The 21,383-nt window shown below is 44.6% G+C and overlaps 1 protein-coding gene across 1 annotated transcript in view; it reads right to left on the reverse strand.

Annotated features, from left to right (window-relative positions):
* LOC8028325 (glycine receptor subunit alpha-2) overlaps positions 1–21,383 on the reverse strand; it is a 410,983-nt gene that overhangs the window by 149,446 nt on the left and 240,154 nt on the right. The gene's annotated exons all lie outside the window — the stretch shown is intronic.

Raw genomic sequence — 21,383 nt, forward strand, 5'->3', positions numbered from 1 at the left:
GATCTATTGTAGACTACGAGTACTTCGGTGAGTGATCGCCTTTCCGCTAACCTCGCTACTAGTGTACCATGTTCTTAACCCGAGACTGGGGTATAAACAGAAACTTAAAAGTAGAAGGGACAGAGGCAAGTGAAGAAGAGAAGACGTTCTCTTCTTCACTTGTTTCTGTCCCTTCTACTTTTAAGTTTCTGTTTCTACCCCAGTCTCGGGTTAAGTTCCAACATGGTAAATATCCGCCAGCTCGCCTGTACTTTAACCGTTTTTTCGCTACTAGTGTTTGACCTGAATAAAATGATATAATGTTGTTAGTCCGCCCTTTATAAATGTTTATGTTTAAAAAAACAAGCGTCTGCTTGAAGCGGGTGTTACGAAGCAAAAATAACAATAATGTCTTAATATGTTCTCCCTTTAGAGCGCATTTTCTGGGCAGGGTGATGAAAGCGCGGATTGCAGATCAAAAGCGGTTCCGAATTTTGCGGATGCATATCGGATGCTAATAAAACAATTTAAGAACATTGCGGATGCGATTCGGGTGCGATTAGAAAGTCTGCGGATGCGGATCGGATGCCTATGATTAAACTGTTATTCACTCATGGCTCTAGTTGTATAAAACAGTCGGGGACAAAAGTCCCCAGGACGCGCGAGCGGCGACTGAAACGGATTGCTCTGCCATCTGTCGGCGGGTCGCCTGGTTTCGAGATCACACAAAAGCGCATGCGCGTCCTACTGTGCCTGCAAATATGTGTTATTTTCCCGCTCTTCTGCGGCGCGAAGATACGGCCTGCGGTATTGCGCCGCATATCGACATGTCAGTGCACCGTGTTTTATAACCAGTTGGGCTTATCGCTCAGTTGAGCTGCCGGTGACTTCTTGCTTTATAGGTGCCATGCCACTAAGGCGGTACCACGCGCCCGATTCCGAGTTAGGCATTCCACTGCAGAATAGCGGGAAAACACACATGTTTGCAGACAGAGGAGGACGCGCATGCCCTTTTGTGTGTCCTCGAAACCAGGCGACCCACCGGCAACTGGCAGAGCAATGAGTTTCAGTCACAGCCCGCACGTCCTGGGGACTTTTGTCCCCGGCTGTACATTGCCGCGTGCGTTGCGAGGTTGGCCACACATGCGGCAGCCACACGGAGAAACGGGGTTCCAACCCCCTCGGCCTGGATCTTTATTTTGTCTGATTTTCTACCCTTCTGGAAAGTTCTAGTCCATTCTCGGTAAGGTAGGGCTGACGCGGTGCTTGGGGACAGTCGCCCTCTCGTCACCGACGCAGAACGCGTGGCAATTATCTATGTTTATTGTATATAGGTACAATTTTGCCATAAAAATACTTACTTCTTTGCTTTAAATTTGATTGCATCCTTTTTATTCACCTTCAATAGGTATACATATATAATAATGTTCAAAACAAAAAACAACAAGAAAGCAAATCAAATTAAAAAATTTAAAAGTGTGCGTGATTTGTGCGGGACGCGCATTCCATGCCTTCTGTTCCTAAAGTAAGATGAAGTTTGTTTAATTTTTGTTTTATCGTCGCTTTACAGGTGGTCATCGTAGAAAAATTGAATAATTTACGAGGAGTTCTAGTGGATCATTTTGATACCTCCTATAACGATACCGGGCATGCGCCTATGGGTGTGTGGAGTATCGGGTATAGTTATCCGAGTTGTCGCACTAATTCACCAAATCTCCGTAATGTTTTGGGAGCCCCAGTCCTGAACTCCGACATTGAAGGTAAAGCATTATAATTTTAGAATTCTCTGCAATTTTAATGGCACAATTGAAATAATTTAAAGGAAAGGTTATAAAGATTTTTGCAATATAAGAGTGCTATCGGTTTTTTTATTAAATACTAGTTACTGCATGCTTTCAATATTGAACAAGAAAACCTGTGATCCAGTTGCGACCTTCATTTTTTAAGTATTATGTTTAATAATTTGATCATGCGTAATTTATCTGAAATGACCCTTACATTTAGTTTATTGAACGCGGGGAAGCTTTTTTGTTCGGTTTTTGTTTTGTTTTAGCGAGTGAACAAGAACTTTCGAACAGAATCAGTGGATGCCGTAATACCGCGAACGAGAGGCCGCAACTGTATTTCTCCTGAAACGGTTGCACTACATTAAAAGCGTTGTGCTCCAGTTAAACATTTTGCGCAGATGACCGGTCGCCTTTATTCGATTGTAATTGTAATAAATCATGTTTCTTCGGTATAATATGGAGCCTGGAAGAATTGCTGGAGCTCGGCGAAATATAAAAAAAAAATGTTTTTAAAACAATAATTGTTGAAATTCGCATAGCCTGAGTAATGCGGCATTCGTCTTCACAAAGCCAGTTGAACTTATCGATTAATTTTTTTGGCATGCGTTTAAAAGTTCTTGTTCTGTGCACAGAAGAAGGAACAGAATTTGAACGAAATTTATACACATTTTGTTTTACGAGGCGTCTGTGTACTAAGCAATAGCTGAATAATTGACGAGTATATATGTTCCGGTCATAAAAGTACCTTGAACATAAGATCCGTACCACACGATACTTCTGAAAGGGAACACCAGAACAGCAGCTGTTATATTGCTTAAGATGCAAAAAAATAACATTCGCATGATTATACACTTATATGTGGCATCCGAAAAAAAGAAACAGGTTTCTCGTTACTTACGAAATTTTTGATATAGAAATTGACAACACCGAAGATGATGCACGTGAAGGCTCTATAAAAATGTCTGCAGCTCGATTATGCGATTAAAAGTGAGGTTGACAAAATACATTGCCTGATCAATCTGTACGTTAATTATCACTTTCACAGGCCAATAGCCAAGTAATGCCGTAACTGAAAACATAACTCTGATCACCTTCAAGATCGGAGTCGATAGGCCAGTAGATGTTTCCCCCAAATCAAAAATTTGTAATTGTCAGTGTTTAAACGCCACGGTTAAAGAAACATGAATATTGACTGTTCACGAAAAGAGTGTAAGGACCCCGGCATTCTAGCCGGTCTTCACAACCATAAAATTGCGTAGGCTGGATTATATACTGCGTCCCGCCCTATTTGTCATTGCCAGGGTGCCTGGTTCTTACATATGAAACACTGATAAGAAATAAGCGAAACTTGGTAATTGATGAGGACAACGGACTATTGTATTTGCGTCAAACTGCACAAGATACAGACAAGTCCTGAACTCAAACGTTTTCATGATATTGAAAAGCCGCCGTCCAATATGTTTCTACCGGACTTAGGCACTACTGGAAAAAAGGGCCAGTCCGAGAATAATGAAATAATAAAATGATCTGTCCAATAGTGTTGCGTCACCTACGTAACTCAATATTTTAAAAAGTGCATTGAACCTATTGTTCGAGACACCTATTGCACATTGTCATGTGCAGTGTAATCTTCTTTGTTCCATTTATGAAATTGATTGTTTCGCATTTGTATTTATTATTTTTTTTTTATTTTTGCTTTTGACATTTTTTTGTTTATGCAAAGATAATAGTTTTTCATTTGGCTGCTGAAAAGATTATTAATCATATGTTGGATTTCAATTCTAGCATATTAAAAATAGAGAAGAGGAGAAGTTTAGACAATTGTCTTGTTCACCATGCATTTATCAGGCTCGGCGGATATTAGATGAGGAGATAGTCTTCACGGTACGTCGACCCAATAAATATAAATCCGTTATTCTGCTTTTTAAGTAATGATTTTAGGACGAATGTTGATAATGCAGTATTGAAAGCAACGACTAATAAAAGCTAGATAAAATAAAATAATTTGCAGAAATGTAACAATTTTTGCAATATCGATTGATCAATTTTAATTTTTTTAGCCCGATTGACAATTTTTGAGAAAAAAGAACGCCGAAAGCCCTGCCCACAACGTTGCTTGAATGAGTGACGTAGTCTTTTCATTGGTACCGTCACTCTATTGCCGCGAACGCTGCTGACGAAGTAGGCAGCGCGCCCGCGGCCTAACGGTTATTGGGCTTGCCTTCTCCGCAGAAGGCCAGGGTTCCGTTCCTGGCCGCGTTTGCACATTTTTGTTGGCGCTGTAATGTGACCTGGAAAATTCAAGAATCGTCTTGCTATTTCGAGGTTAGAATGTTCTACGCACCGAACATTCTACGCCAAATGTTCCAGAAGCCCACGCGTGCACAAAAGGGGCTCCGCCTGGCATGCCGAGTCAGTCTCGCCCTAGCGTTCGACTCTGCTGTTACGCCGACTTCGACGCCCACGACGCTCTACTGTTGTCTTCTGCTTCCTCTTAGAGCACAGATCTTAGGCGCCCGTTTCGGGCTTGAGCGGCGTCGGCGTTGGTGTCGGCGTAACCACGCGGTGCATTATGGGAAATGTCCCATAATGCACCGCGCGAGCCCTCCCCCCCGGTTCACGTGAGCTCGGGGGAGGGCTACGTGACCCCCCCCTCCCCCCCCCCCTTAGGAGATCGAAGAGTAAGGGGAGGAGGAGGATAAGGAGGTGACGAAGAGGGAGGAGGGGTATACCCTCCCCTCAGTACCCTTCCATCTTCCTCCTCAAGAGCTGCCCTATTGGAAAAACCAGCATGAAAATCAAACTGGTCAAGCTGGTAATTAAGGTGGTCAAGCTGGTAATCAAGGTGGTCAAACTGGTCAATGTGGTAATTAAACTGGTTTAGCTGGCAATCAAGCTGGTTTAAGCTGGGCAAGCTGGAATTTAAGCTGGTCAGTCTGGTCTAAGTAAAAACCAGCATGGTCTCACTCGAATCTGGTTTTAGATTCAATCTGGTGTAGCTGGGAGCCAGTCTGGTCTTAACTGGTCAAACTGGTTTTCCATGGAGCCAATGTGGTCAAGCTGGGAGACGAGCTGGTCATGCTGGGAGACAAGCTGGTGAATCTGGTCGAAATAATAATCGTGGTGGTCAAGCTGGTCATGCTGGGAGCGCGCACGCCAAGGTCGGCTAGAGATAGCCGAACTGGCATTGCTGGGAGCGCGCGCGACAAGGTCGGCTGCTGGAACGAGGCCACGTCCTGTTCTTTGTCCTCTCGTTTTTGGTAGACCACCGGGCGCGTCAGGCGCGCTGCAAGCTACCTTTGTGTGCGAGAAAAGAGAGAGAGAGAGAGAGAGTGGTAGAAACGGAGAATCGAAGACGCGTTTGGATAGCTTGGGCAGAGGGCAGATCGAAGGGACGGCTGTGTGCGCGTTGTTTGGAGACTAGTTGAACGACGGTGCAAGCGAAGCGGGTTTTGAGAAGACAGCGAGCGGCAGTCCGTTCAGTGCGGGAAGATGTCAGACGTCCCGACTGCGGCGTCGCTTCGTGTCTTCGAACGTGTGTGTGCCCAAGAATGACGGCGGTGCCGAGGAGTATCGCCAATGCCATCCAAGCCACACGGATTTCCTCGCCTCTGCCGACCACGCAAGTTGCCGCTTCGCCCCCATCGCTGGCGGGACCCAGGTTCGCTTCTCTCGTCCGTGTAGTATTTTCGTCTGCTATTGCCTGTTTTTGGCCTGTGTCTAGTATTTTTTTCGTGTTGAGAGATAAGCAATCTGGTTTTATTAACATTGTAGACAATTTGCACCGAGAATCTGTGCGTCGGTTAGTACTGTGTCAGCGCCGCGGGATGTGTAGCATTTGAGTTCATGTGAGGCTGCCGCAAGTACGAAAATAATAAATTGGATGCCGAGTTGGCTTTTCTGACGAGCTTGGCTTTTTTATTCTGTGTATTAATTTAAACAGGTTAAACTGGTTGGGAAGTTCACCAGCATGACCAGTTTAACAGCATGACCAGCATGCCAAACTGGGCATGCTGGGGCAATAACCCAGCTTGAAGCTGGGACCAGATCAACCATCATGACCAGTATGACCAGATCAACCAGCATGACCAGCATGCCAAGCTGGGTATGCTGGGGCAATAACCCAGCTTGAAGCTGGGACCAGCTTAAGCTGGTTTTTTCAATAGGGTGTGCTCTAATTCGGCATTTTTTTTTATTTTGGGCGCAAGTTCGCCCCATTAAACGTTTTAGTTTCTTCAGCTATTCGTTGTTTGTCAAATCGCCACTCCTGACAATATTAGGAAAGTGCCGTTCGTGGGTGTTCCGATGCCACGAGTGACGACATCATTGAAACAAAAATTGACGGCAAGATTGTAACGTGAAACTTGATAAATTAATATATCAAGAACTATAGCAGATTCCTGAGTTCTTTCAAAAGTTTTGGCCTCTTATAGTAGTTACCTCCAATACTGAAATTGCAATATAACCCATAAACAAACAATTGAAAAGATAATTAACGAATTCATTTAACTAGCGAACTCATCATGGCAATTACTTTCATAATTAATGTACGCCGAGCCTGATACATGGCCAAGACGACACTCACCTCATTCTTACCCTTTTCTAAATTGTCAGAATTAAAATCAAACAGTGTACCCGTCATTCTTAAGCTCTTTATCCAATATAGTATTTTCCAACCCTGTAAGCCCTTACGGGCGTACAGTATGAATAATTGAATAAATGAATGAACGCCTCTCTAGGTTATTCAGTTCGTGGCAATAGAAGAATAATTGAGCTATCTGGCTTCTAAAACAGTTGAAAACGCTAAAACTATCGCGTGAATTACAAGACGAATGTGTTCAAGCTTGTCGAACCGGTGAAACACAATCCCTTTGTTTCATTCACTTTAAAAGAACACGTAAATGCGATTTTCCCGCTCCGTTTAGGCCATTGTTCGTGCAAGAAAACGAAAGGAAGCGACGCAGCGCTCCTAGCGGCGAGACGCGAACGATCTACAAAGAACAAAAACACGCAACGAGGTAATCAGGAGTTTCCAGTAGCGCAGTGTGCGCTTTTTTCTGTTTTCCTTGTCTCGCACTTTCTCGTGGTTTCCGGGGATTGTCGCATCGATTGCTCTTCTCAATTCGTCGCGACCGGGAAGCCAGCGCGACAAAGGCGGAGGCACCGGAAAAACAGATCCCAGCGTACCCTGCAACGACATACGAGACTTCAAATGGATGTCCTACAATTCTCAGCGTTTTCTGCCATGTCTTGCATTTGTTGATTGTTAACGGGCAACCTTGGTGCCAATATCGTGTACAAAAGCTGAAAACATAGTCGTCTACGGCAATCAGCAGCTTTCGAAGCCAGCAATGTGCTTGTATTTCTTTTTGTTTTTTTGAGTCGGATTGTTTGTAGCATCGCGTACCCCTAACGACTTCGTTCGCTGGCGTAGCGACCGCGGTGGTAGATATAGCTCACGCTGGGCGTGGGAGTTCGATAGAAAGAGGCATAGAAGTTCAGAAATGCGGGGTGGGGTAAATGAAAAAAATTCCTCCAGTACTATCAGAAAAACAAAAAGTCATTTCCTGCTGCCCGATATATGACTCTGTGTAATTTATCACAGAGAATGCGGAGCGCAAATGACTGCGATGTACAATAAAATTTCAGCAAATGGTTCGACTGAAAAAGAAATCCGTTGAACGAAAAGGGGACCTACGCGGTGACACTTAGAACACATCGCCTTTATGGCGCATTCACCACTGGAAGGAAATCCGCGTTCGCAAAGCGGTTGCGAACGCCGCTTGTATAAAGATCCAGTACAATTTCACGCGCATTTGACATCATCAAGTGCGCGTAAAATTATAGGATCTTTATACAACCGCGTTCACGACCGCTTTATGAACGCGGATCCGCTTCCAGTGTGAATGCGCCCTAAGGGCTGCTATTAAATCGACACAGCAGATGCTGCGCACGTCACAAACCATAGGCAATGCACCAAAACAACGAGCGCGCGCTGAGAAAGTTCAGGCGCGCGCATCTGTTTTCAGTGAGGACAGAATTTTCTCGAATAAATGGGAAGCAGCAAACATAAATCGACCACGCAAACAGAAAAGGCAAACAATACGAGTTTCCTCCTCGCCTCCTCGTTGTTGTCTTTTCCCCTTTCTTGTTTTCGGAAGACTGGGGACAAACAACAATAGAGGAGGCCTTGACGACAGCGAGTTGAACGTGTGAATGGCTGTCCGCACCCACGTAAGGAGGGCGCTTCAGGCCTCTTCCCAAGGACGCAAGCGGAGGATGTTGTGTATCTCAGGGACTCAAAGTAATGGTTAATTACAATGGTGGATCAGGAGCGCTTTCGAAAATCTGCGAGTGGGAAACATCCGCTTTGTGGGAGTCGCTCCAAGTCGACGTGAGGAAATTGGACTAGCGTCTTGAAAGCTACCCGCCGGAGACGGTCTGCCGTTCAAAATGGCCGCTGCTCGACCTTGACAATCCGACGAACACCTCAGCAGCCTACTGAGTGTTCCGACGACCAGTCACTACTGTCACTGCTCAGGTTTGAAAAGAAAACGGGACACAGGTCGTGAGCATAATCCGCACAATGTCACATATAGCGAGGAAGACGTCCGCTTTTGCCACCGACCCACAGCTACGTGTCGCTATGGTTCCGCGGGGCACTCACAGCGATTGCCATTGGTTGAGCTCAGAATGCTGGTATAACGTTAATAAATAGAAGGAGGTAGCAGGCCATCAGCTGCACGGTCATTGCCTAGTCTATTCTTGCTTTATTGCACGAGAAAACGCCGGCAGCGTGCAGTATATAAAAGTAAAAATATCATGGCGAATTGCTACGCAATGGTCTTAGATACGTGAAACGTTCTTGCACCACAAAGCTATGACCCAAGATATGATGCATCACATCTTGCATCCCAAACGTGTTAATGGGTGTGTAGATAACGCGCCTTCAATTTTATCGCTAAATTTTGCGGGAAAACCGATTTTGCGTTGAGGTAAGTCACTTCAACTTTCCTGATAAATATAGCGGGTAAACTGACTTTGAATATAGGTGGTGTGACATTACATCGCGTGACGTCAGTAATTCTTTTAAATTTAGCGGGCAAACTGAATGTGTGTATATATCAGGAGACACGAAGTCATGCGACATCATTCTTCCCGCTCAATTTAGCGGAGAAACTGGATTGGCGTTGACGTCACTACATCAGTTTTCCCGCTAAATTAGCAGGGAAAGGAAATTCGTAATTAGGCTACGTGATACGAAGACATGTGACGTCATTTTTCCCCCTAAATGTAGCGGGGAAAGTGAACTGGCGTTTAGTAGGTCGCGTGACATCGTTTTCCCCGCTAAATTTGTCGGGGAAAATGAATAGGCATTCAGGTCACGTGTCGTTAATTTTGCCGCTAAATCTAATGGGAAACAGCGCTTTGTGTATAGGTCACGTGACACGAAGTCATATGACGTCATTTTTCCCGTTAAACTTATCCGGGAAAGAAAATTGGTGTTGAGGTCACATGGCCTTAATTTTTCCGCTAAATCTAGCGGGGAAACTTACATCGTGTGACGTCACAGGCCACGCCTTCACGAAATCGGCTTCGTAAAGCCTGGAGGAACTAGCCGAATAGCGGTTCAGGTGAAACAATCAGTTGCGGCAAAATGAAGACGCCTAAGCTTGTCTGTGCTTCCTTCGGATGTTCTATCGTTCTTTTTCTCCTCGTTCCTCACTGGACCACATTGTCAGCACTTACTATTGGCCACGCTCTAGTCCCGCCTCTGCACCGCCGATCCACGCGAGGTATTAGGAGCGTTCGAGCCGTCGCTATCCCGAGTAAACAACCGACGCGTTCGAACGGGCCCGACTCGACAGTTGGAGTCGACGGTTCAGCGCACATGCGCGCCGCCCAGTGAAAGGTCATGACGTAGCACGCTTCTGCCTACTTCCGCCAAGCTCTGCCGATTTCTATGGGGCAACCTCGGCGCGGTTGGAAGCACTCCACGGGGCAGCCGCCGCCACAAATATAAGAGCGGAAGATGAACAGCTAGCGCCGGATCTGACATTCAAAGATGCGGTCTCTAAAAAGGGCGCTTTCGGAGAGCTCAAAATCTGCTCGCGGAATTCACCACAAGTAGAGCGCCAGGAGTTAAAAGAAAGATTAAGCACTCTTCAAGAAATTTAAAGACGGATCACACGGGTCATTTTAAAGCACCCCGGGATCAGTGGATCAGATCCGAGATGGAGGACGCGACCCGAACGGAGTTGCTCCGCCTTCGGATACCCAATTAAACATGACCACTCCACTAGGATCAGCGAATGCCTTCCCGCCATTCACCTTCCCGGGAATCCCCTTCCCGCGCTCCCTGATCTCGAAGCACAAGTTTTCGAAATCGTGGCGCTAACAACGCGCGTTCAATGCACGAGGGAAGTTAATCATGATGGGAAAAATAAGCGTCGATGTGCGATGTGATGTGTAGCCCACTTGCCTCTTCATCGGAATACTAGTGATTGGTGTCCAAGAGCGTCTTGATGTTTGGACTCTTCTGCGGAATTCCGAAAAGCAGTCGAATACATGCTGGGGATACAAGTAATCCTTGTCGTCGCTGCTACCCTAGAGACTGCTGCTTGAGGATGTTTACGAGCAACTTGAGAAAGGGAGTCACTTGTGCACACCGAGGGCTGGCCAGGATGGCTTCCGGTCGAATACGCCGAAATCACCGGAACGACTTTTCTCGGATCCGGATCGAGATGTGGAGTTGGAGCTGATCCAAAACGACGAAAGGAACACGTCCGTTTCAATCGCGATCGCCTATGACAGGCGCTCTCCGAAACGACCTGTGGAATTCGACATGAGTTAGGGGACGGACTTTTGAAGCCTTTTTTTTTCGTGAATTCTGTTATCGCACTTTTCTTGGTCAGAAGTAAACGTAAACCGCATTTATTGAAGAACAAAGAAATACGTGCATCGAATACTGACTGGCATGTGGCGATCTTCTCTGCCGCCTGTTATCTGTCCAGAGCGTCGTGACGTCATTGACGGTATCCCTGAGACAGCTAAGTCGCGAGTAAGGGTCATCTCAACACGCTGATGACGTCACTTGTGCTAGTTTTTTTCCCAGTTCTCACGCTTTCCTCCCGCCGGGGCGCAGCAATGGGCGGGTATACGTCGAAATTTTAATTGGCCATTGCAACGCTCCTACTGATAGGATAAAAATGAAACTTAAGAAACATAATGTTTCAGGTGTCTACATTATAACGTTTACTATTTGTTCGAATTCAAGGACCTCTACGGCTTCCCTTTAAGTCGGAGCGTCTTCTGCTACAAATCTCAACGTCTCTATTTACATAACTATATACCAGAAACCGTCAGCGTGACATGATTCAGGTGAGTCAGTTCTTGGAGGGCACACAAGAATCAGTACACTGCTCTTCTTAAAGGATCCACCATTTCAAAGTCCCTAGGGAGGGATTTTATGAATCACTGGTGACTTGTGTATGTCGTTTGCTAACACCTGCTCTTACTTTCACTCCAGACGACAGAGTGGAGTCACAGTCCGCTGCAGACGAGCGTTGCTGTTGCTGCCTCGAAATAGTAGGATGACCAACGCAGCGTTGAAGTGGAACCCGTCTCGGGGCGCTTCCTCGGTTCAAGGGTTACGTCATCAGCCGCGCGTAACCCGCTGCGCTTGTGATCGGACTCACAGAAAGGAGGCTAGAAGTGGCTTCGACGGTGTCGATCGAGCCTTCGTAGCCTCTGCCTCATCTGGGGCGCGTTGTTCCTCACGAAAAGCTCACACCCGTTCTGGCAGTCTCAGGTCGCAGTTCACGAGGACATAGGTTTGGATGACGTTAGGTGAAACTTGATCACATGGATGTCGCCATATTGCCGGTCGCAACAAACCAATGAAAAAAAAAAATCGTTCCCACGGAAACCAACAGCGACAACAAAAAGCCTGTCAAAGCGAATAGGAATGGACCGTTTCCGGTGTTTCCACTGCGCACGCGCAGCAGCACCAGGCAGGAGTCCGCCATTTTCGGTAACGTGATGCGTCCAGCTGGGGACTGCGGGAGGTAGCGGCCGTCGCGCGTTTCGAAGTTCTCTGACATGCCCCGAAGCTGTTTTGTCGTCGGCTGCAGCAGCGACAACAAGTGTTGTCGCGGTTTAAATTTCTTTGGGTGTTTTTCTAGTAGCCTGCACCCGACGAAGCGGCAGCTGTCGATTCGGGCGATCCGTCGAAGCAATGCGGAGGGCTCGCAAAGGCAGCCTTAAAAGCCCTTCCGCGTTTGCAGTTTCCACTTCAAGGAAGGTTCATGTTTTTGCACCTTTATGTTTTATTTGTGTGGAAATACAAGTGAGCAGACTGTTAGGTATGCTGTCGTGTCGCTTATCTACCACACAGAACGAGCGCCTTGGAGTTCGCGTTTCTGTGTTGGTGCGTTTGGCAGGCGCACGTTTTTGCTTGCTAAAGAGAAGGCGTCGCGTTGCTACGCAAACTGTCTGCTTTTTGGTTTTTGTAAACATTGGAATTGCCCACGGTTACAAGATAGCATAATTCATTGAGGTAAAGCGGCTGTGCTGTGCAGTTTGTTGCTGTGGGCACACCGGGAAAGAGGGAGGGGTGCAGCTGCAGTTTCACCACGACCGCATCTGCTGGTTTTGTGGTTAAATAAGAAAGAGGAAACCAACTACCTGATGTGTTGTGTTCATGTATGCATCGAGTAAAGAAATTAGTTTGCAACATTGTCTACAGGCGCGACTCAAACAGACAGCTGTGGTCGATTTCGTGTTTTTTTTTTTTGAGAACTTAAGCCGGGGTCATGTTGCTCATACATTCCACAAAAGAAAGTCTGCCAACGCGAATCGCCTCATTATCCGTGGTTCGAATGCCGCACGCCAAGTTTCTCTTTGAACTCATTGCCATGTCGCATTCGAAGCACAAATCTCACGGCGACTCGCGTTCGAATCTGTATAGTGACCCTCTTTTGTACGATCTATAAGCGGTGTGACCCTGGCTTCACAGTCATAGACAGCTGGAGCTTGAAGTTGGGGGGACATAAATGCCGAGGCTTGCTCTGAAATTGGCTGTTGCACGTGGAGATCTCAGGTGTCTATCAAAGGTGTATTTTTGTCGTGAATTTGACCCTGTGAATCTTCAAAGTGTTGCTTTCTTCGAGTAAAAATCGACACCAACAAACTCGCCAGGCTCAACAACGCTAGCAAACGACTCGGTAGTCCCAAAACACTTCCACCTTTGACCCGGGAAAGTTTGTTGGCCCAACTTTTTATACGAAGGCAGCAACGCTTTGATATTTGGCAAGGTAAAATCCACCACTAAATTTTAACTTTTGATAAAAATTTGACATTGGTACGTGCAGACGCCGAGTTTTTCGGACAATTTTAGAGTGAGCCTTCACATTTATGAGAACACTTCTTGGCAATAAAAATTTGCCAAGCAGGTTCACCATATAGCTCGGATTCATAAAAGCTTGTTTTAACCGTGCCTTGGTCTCGAATATTTCCTGCATTTACTGCCGATACTGCATATAACGTGAAGCCTAGCTTAATGAAAGCATTTTTACTTCACGATTGGTCGAAGAGAGCTTCAATCGTGTCGTCAGTCACAGCGCGCGCCACGGAGGTGTCCGTCGTCCATCCATTCGGCAAAATGTACGAACGGACGAACGCGTCCGTAGTCAACGAATTCATTGAAAGCAAATGTACTCGTCGATCCCCTTGGATAGACGAAAAACAGACGCTGAGCGCATTTACCCACCGCGGTGCGTTCAGACAGCCAACATAGCTCGGAGTGGGCAGAACCGAAAGCAAGGCAGGCCATGAAAAACGTTTCTCCCTGTTGCCGATAGATGGCGCGTAACATTCGCGGAAAATAGAGTTCATGTATACTTATAGACTCCCTACGGGAGCCAGAGTTGCGCATTTGTTTTCCCCGCGCCGCCACGCCGCTATTCGCCGAGATCCATCACGTGAGGAGCAAAGCATCCGTCGGCGTGCAAGAAAGCCACCTTTACGGTCGCTCCGCGGACGCTTCTCTTGCCCCGGCGTATGTTTCCCTGCTTTCCGCCTCCTTTTCCTCCTCTCTTCTTCTTCTTCTAAGCGTTGTGAAAGATGGGGGGAGGGGGGGAGGAGAGGGCTTCCTCCTCTCCTGTTTTCCATGAGCCGCGGCGCGCGCGGCGCCCCTATTCGCCAAATTTAGTCACGTGAGGAGCAAAGCATCCAGCTTGTGCGGGAAAGCCGGCGCTACGGCCACTCGCCGAGGCTGAATGCGCAACTCTGCTACCGTAGGTAGCTATACAGGAACTCTAGCGGAAAAGACCCATTGGAGGAAAGCCTCTAGTTCCTGTATAACAAATGACGTGAATACTCTTTGCCACAGGGCATGTATTTCCTTGAAAATGTTGTTTGGTGCCTAAATCCTGCCTTGAGTGCCTCTCCGCGTGCGGGTTAGGGAACGGGGGTTGTGGACAATTTTGGAGCCGAGGCTAAAAGTACTATATACATATATAAGAACACTTAGCTCTTCGATACCGTTGTTAATATTTAACAGAGGCGCGCCACTTTCTACTTTGTGGTTTAACAGAAATGGTTTTGCGTCTGTCGTTTTTTAACGTTCCTTTGCCGAACGAAAAAAAAATGTTTGACATGAGTTGGACGGATTTAAGCGACATTTACGATTAATATGAATTTAGGTTTAGACACTTTTTTCTTTTTCCTTGCATTCATGCACAACCTACTTACTTTATTTTTCGTGCATAAGTAGTAGCTTATAATATCGCGCGCAACGCACATATATGACTTTTGCTACAATCTGATTAAATTGCTGCTGCTGAAATTTATAAACTCTTGTAGTTAAAAAAATTGACAACAGCGCAAAGACAAGGACAACAACGAGAAGGTATACAAGCTACAGTGCTGTCTTTCGTCTACCTTCTTGTTTTTCACCGAGTGTTGGGGCTGATTTAAATTTTTTTTACGATAGAGTACCAAATTTGAACGTTAGTCATCTAGTAGGTTTTTCTTTTTTTTTCAAGAAGTTGCACGAGTTGTTGGGATAGGTACACGCAACAAGTCTGCGTATTCTTCGTGATAATTATAGATATCCATCTTTAAAAAAGAAGTTGCACGCGCATAGCGCTTGCATACGGGAAGGTACACCAAGAGCTTTGGCGAGTAATTAACTTTTCATAGCAACTTGTACCTCAATGTACTATATTCAAAAACAGAATTATAAAGAATGGCAGCGGTACATTCATTAAAGCCGTACAATATACTAAAATATATATTTAGTTAATATACTGAGTGTCATTGAAAAGGAAATATGTTGAGAACCAAAAACTCAAATCTGCAAAGTATCTAAATAAAGTACGAAATATTCAAGAAAATGAAAAACTCGTTATTTTCTAGTTACTTTTAAGTTAAAATTTATTCTTCAATTTTCTGTTAAACAACTGAGCACGAGAGAAAGAAATATAAAAAAATCCATTACCCAAACGCTTCATTGACTCGCGGGAACAGTTGCTTTTCAAAATTTGCGACTGACAGTTTGCCCCTGTTTCTGGTAAACACATGTCCGCCGTCGCTTACTTGAATGGAAAAGTTGCAGTTTGGTCGTAATCGGTCAGCTGCGCCTTCTTGGCAGTGACCAAGATAAATCATATAAAAAATAGTTTATTCACTACGGGGGATGATTTTTATGCACCAAGTCGATACAAACAAGTCTAGTTCCCTGTCTATGCAAACAGTACAAAGAAAAAAAAGAACGGCAACACATTGATTTCAATCTTATTTCCTCCGTGAAAAAAAAAAAAAAAGGTTACATCAACTTGCGCGTAACTTACGAAGTGAGTGCAAGTTACTTGCAAAAGCCACTCATGTTAGGATCGCAAATACTTTCCTTTAAAATTATTTTCAAAATACCAAGTTACGCACAAAAGCATTTAAGATGGCGGTAATTAGAGTAGAGTATTTAAGTTGCGTACAAGTCTGGACGCTACGTAGAACACGTGTTTGGTTCGTTAAATCTTGGTACAATCGTTTAGGGACTTAGCCTCACACTACGACTCCCGACGAGAAGGCCATTGGACGCTGTAATCACATGACTGCTTACGTCAGCCGATAAGCGTGAGGCGCTAAGCCTCAAACGAGTCTCTGCGACATCTACGCCGCATATTGTTCTCTCAGTTGTAATGTTTTTTCACTTCTTATTTGCGTTTCCCTTTAGCGTTTCGCTTTTGCGTCTACGCTTTCGCTAAGTTAGCCTCCATCAGAAACATTTGTACGCTACGGTGTTCTTTTGATTGAATGACAACTGTTGTATATTCTTAATATACAACAGGTCCATGATTAACGATTAACTATTGCGTATAAGTATGCGGCATTTGGGCGCTCAGACATAGTTCTTACACATTCTGATTTAAAAAAAAATCTGACTTTTATTCATATAGACATCACCAGCCTTGTCAGATTCCGAAGTGTATGACCAATTATGGTAAACAGAGATTGGGTTACACTTTGCCTGTTTTATTCAATAGCTATTTTGATAGAAATATTGATGTTGTACATCTGTCTAAAAAGCATTAAAACTGTTCAATTAGCATCGCAAGTTGTCCATTAGATGTCATACTCACACACTTTGTAAATAGATTTTCCTGTGCTCTGTCGTAGCTGCTGAATGGGGGGACCGGAGCATGATCAAGCTGCATTTCTGCAGCTTTTTCCTCCGGCCTCCCGTTCACCACATATATCTGTGGTGTAAAATAAACTCGTACAGTAACACGTACGTGTTTTTAACATTGAATTTCCAAACTTTATTACATTATAAATATTTTATATACTTTTTTTCGGCTGTCGAAATAAGTGTCGCTGTATTCAGGCTGATATTGGCAATAGGCGAATGAGTGTCCAGAGTGCCAAGTCTACTGTACTATTGAGCAAAGAATGTCGACACTACTCTGCTGCGCACTAGCTTCTTCTTGATTTCTGGCAGTCTACCCCATCCCGCTTGCCAGACTATGGCTGGAGATGGTATTATAACGAGGGAAGAATTTGGCTCAGTTCATCGTGCGCTGAAGACTACTTAGAAACAGTGTTGTGGACGTCACCCCGAAACAAAGAGTATCGAAATATGTTGCTTGTTATTTGCAATAAAAAGAAACACGCTACAGTTATTGCGACCAATAAAAAGTAACGAAATAGGTAACTCGCTACCCGCAAATAAAAGGGACGTGCTACCATACCATTACCAGAAGAGTAACAAAATGTGTTACTCGTACTGCTTGCAGAAAAAAAAGAATGCACTACCGTTACCGTTACCGATAAAAAGCAAGAAACTACGTTACTCGTTGTAGCAAATAAAAAAAAAAGCTACCGTTACCGTTACCAAAAAAGTAACGAAATACGTTACTTGCCAAAAAAGGAAAGTGCGACTGTTACTGTTATCGATAAAAAGTAACGAAATATGGTTCTCGTTACTTGCAAATGAAAGGTACGCGCTGCAGTTACCGTTACCGAGGAAATGTAACGAAATGTATTACTGGTTATTTAAATATAAAAAGAACGCTTTACCGTTACCGATAAAAAGTAACAAGCGCTACTTTTGTCTTATTATTTATTTATGGCTCAAAACTTGGTACTGTTTTAACGTTAGAGGTACGAGAGGGCTATATTCCAAGAAAGCGAGAGTGCATGTGTGGGGAAAAAATATTAAACATTTTGAAGGTGGACGGGAAAAGTGTAGGATGACTTAATGCCTTTGAAAGGTGTCCGGGATGACTTAACGCCTAGAAAAAAAAAACTCTTAAGTGTAAGTTTTTTTTAGTCAAAGGAAATAGATTTAACGAGTAACATAACTGCGTTACCCGCTACTCGAAATAAATAAGGTAAGTACGTTATTCCTTACTATAAAAAAATAACAAGTATGTTAGTGCATCACAAAGAAAAGTACCGCGTTACCGGTAACGCCGTTACTTGTAACGCGTTGGCATTGATACTGCTTCCGAGGCGGTTAGTGTAGGCAGGCGCGTTTGTTTACCGAGTATTTCGTAAGAGCCATGAAGAAATTTCTGAGTGTTTACAAACCAGGTAAGGATCCTCCGGTTGGGACACAAGAGAAACAAGGGGAGGGATGTATAACTCATAAGCAACTTCATATGTTAGAAGCAGAGTGCCCACAGAGCTCACGTTACAGTCACGTGATTAACATTCAAGCTGCTCCAGGAAGCATTTTTTTTTGTTAGTGCCATGTGAGAGCCCGTAGTTCAGAAAAGGCGAGTGAAGTCTAGAGAGAAAACATGCTAATGCTCGAGCCTCCAGCTTTTAATTTTTAATGAAATACGTTGTCTAATTCTTTTTTTTTTAGAGTTTCGAATGGGGTATTACAGAAGTTTGCTAACCGATTCTTCCCGCTTTTTCGTTTTATAAATGAAGCTTTGATTTAGTAACGCTCCTACTTCTTCAATACTCAATTCAGATCAGGCACCGAAATAAGCTCTATGAAGTCGAGAATTGTTTGCCCACAAAAAAACGTGACTTCTATTATTGATTTTTAGTAAAGACAGAAAAAAACGAAAACAACAAAAGAAAGAAGTCGCGTTATTCCTCAGGGAGCTGCATTACTCTGAGATACAAAAAAATGCATGAAATCAAGCGGTTGATAATGATATAGACTTGTAAAGAATACAGCCAAATCGGAGTGAAGCGCCGCCATACATGCACGAATACGTTTTTTTGTCGTTTTTTTTTTGTTTTTTTTTAAGCTGGAAACGATTTCTTAGTGCAGTCGTCCCAATTTCAGCGGATTTCGCGATAGCACAAAATGGTGTTACTTCTTTTTCTGGTTTATTCCCGAAACAACGCATGGAGTTCCCATGAATCAGAGCCACAAAATGGCGGACGGAAGTAGTCATCCTCTGGTTGTCAACTACGATGCTGTGGTTGCCAGGCTGTCAAGATCTCCTTAAGAAGGCCAAAACCCCTCTCAGTATAAACGGCTCTGCAGAGAGCAGTTGCCTTGTCCTCAGCGTGTCCCGTCACAGTTTGCAGAAAAATGCGCCAAACGACTGCGCGCCATGCGGAGCGGCATTTTAGCTCGTTTTTGTAACGCTAGTAAAAAACGCAGTAATGCACCCACGACACCACGCTTGGATTATTCTTGCCCAAGTCAAAGGTGCGAACGGTGAGCTTTGCACCGAGAATACCTGGGTTTCTTTTTGCGAGCTTTTGAGGATATGTGCTGAGAAATAATTTATGTCATTCTACTCAACACCGTTCCCGCCTATCCCTGCGATTGATGTACAGAACACTGCAAGAAATTGAGCTTCATCCTTATCGCCGTGAGAGCATTCCCAAGAGATGTTTGATATCTTTAGTGAGAAAGATTGTCATAAAACCTAACTTTTGGTGCCAAAATAATGCTGGGATGTCTAATAAAAGCAGCAATATAATTAAACTATCGTTCCTTAAACAGCCCGACACGACGGTGAGGTATCTCGCTCCGAAGTCACGTTCGGTAAAGTTTTATGACATTTTTAATACAAAAAATAAATCACGCAGCTTGTGAAATTAAGCAGGTTGATATCACATGATAGAATGATGTTTTATGGAACAGGAATCGTATCAGCGAATCGACGTTTCAGCGGATAACGTATCGATGGGGCGCGTGTTAACCCACCCGCCCCCCTTCGTTCAGACCGCCTCGAGACAACAATCTGCGGCGGCTCAATATTAAAATATTAACTCACCTGGTCCACCCGTACACACCATACCTCGCGGCGGCCAACCATTCGCTAAAGTGTCTTTCGATGAAAAGTCAGGGACGGGACATTGTTCCCTAAAACGTTTGTTCGACCAGCTGAGTGCCACCCCTATTCAAGGGAGCACGCGCACCGAGTCAAAATCTACTTTGCTTTCAGATCTGCTTCTGGTTGTCGTTTTCGAGCGCTCCGAGTCTGGGCTTCGTTGAGTGCAATACAACTAGTCGAGGCTGCGGATTATCGAAGTTTTTGTTGAGTGCGTTCCTATAAACTTGAATTTGTGTCAGGAATTTTTTTTCTTATCGACATTAACGCAAACTACTGCATAGTAGAGTTGTTTGTCTTTGCCGTAGTGCGCGTGGAGCTTGAATTTCGCATTCAATAATCCCGATGCTTTGGCCCTCGTTTTCTAAGATAGAAGCGTAAAGGAATAAAAACAGGACTTTGAATAAAATAAGGGCTCACTTGCCTTGCCGAGTCAAAAAGACAACTCACCAAAAGCAAAAAAAAAAAAAAAATATTCGCAGTGTGTGCGCTCGGATTACGCTCACTGCATCTCGAACAGCGCTTCGAACCGTGACGTGCAATAGGAGTGGGGTATAATCGAAAGACCTGCGAGAGGCTTGCATATCGATCCCGTTCAAGTTTTCTTTTGCGCCGGAGGAAAAACGGCAGAGAAAATCATACGAGTCCCAGTCGAGTGCGGGAGTCTACTAAGTGAATGCGTGGAGAGTTGTGCGAGTAGTATGGTTAAAAAAAAGCAGCAGCAGCGAATGCAATATTTATTACATTGCGTCCAACTCTTTCGAAGAAAAAGTAACTAATGTTGTTTTCTAATTATCTGGCGTATAAAGAATATTGTTAAAGTTTTGTCACGATTCATGGTATAATTATCACTAATTACTTAACGGATAAAATCTCAGTAACGTCGTGTCATATTTCGTTTTACATCGAAGGTGGCGGTTTGTTTTAGTTTGAGTTTATTCTACATATATACAAAAAAAAATTTCGCGAATATACGAAAAGGTACTGTGTTTCTGCAGTATTTAGCTGCAGACTACGGGGGATTGAGATATCATGGGTCGTATTTTTAGGGGCGAAGCTCCTTAGGGTCTAGCCTTGCCTCGCGTCCGTGCTCACATCGATTGACATCCTATTTGTCTTCTTAAAAAAAAAAGAAAAAAATGTTTGCGCAGTCGACAGGATTCGGACCTGTGCGGGGAGGCCCCAATGAATTTCTGGTCCATCGCCTTAACCACTCGGCCACGACTGCGGGACGAGTAGGGCGGCCCTGAGATGTGGTAGTAACTCAAGAGCTGGGCATGTCATGGATGAGACGTTGCACGTAGCCGCTCAGCGTCTATAAAGGAGAGGGCGCTGCGGTCAAATGCGTATATAATCGCGTGAAACTTTGCATGCATTGGCTCAACGTTAATAGACGAGAGGGCGCTGCGGTCAAATGTTCAAATGCGTATATAACCACGTTCCATACCACACAATCTCTTTCTGACATGGATGAAAACGAACGAAAAGCTCGGCATGCTGCGGCTCAGCGTATCAGCAACAACAGAGCTTCCCCCCCTTCAACATCATTCACCACGAGGAGATGCGGTCATTTTTATGAAGGCTTCATTCCTGCTTTTTCTTGGCGCGTCGAGCACAGTTCATACACAACATGTCGCCGCTCATCTTAATCTAGCATCGTAAAGACTGCGTCACATTAAAAGTGAGGGCGTCGTACCTGGCCCCGCTCATGCGTGCGATAAGGTGATGAGAGCAACACATGTACGTCATTTTCCGACACTCTGTGCAAACAGGCACAAAAAAAGAAAAAAAGAAAAGAAGAAAACGG

This window comes from Ixodes scapularis, unplaced genomic scaffold (assembly GCF_016920785.2).
Source record: "Ixodes scapularis isolate PalLabHiFi unplaced genomic scaffold, ASM1692078v2 PGA_scaffold0__279_contigs__length_252992795, whole genome shotgun sequence".
In the NCBI taxonomy this organism is placed as follows: domain Eukaryota; kingdom Metazoa; phylum Arthropoda; class Arachnida; order Ixodida; family Ixodidae; genus Ixodes; species Ixodes scapularis.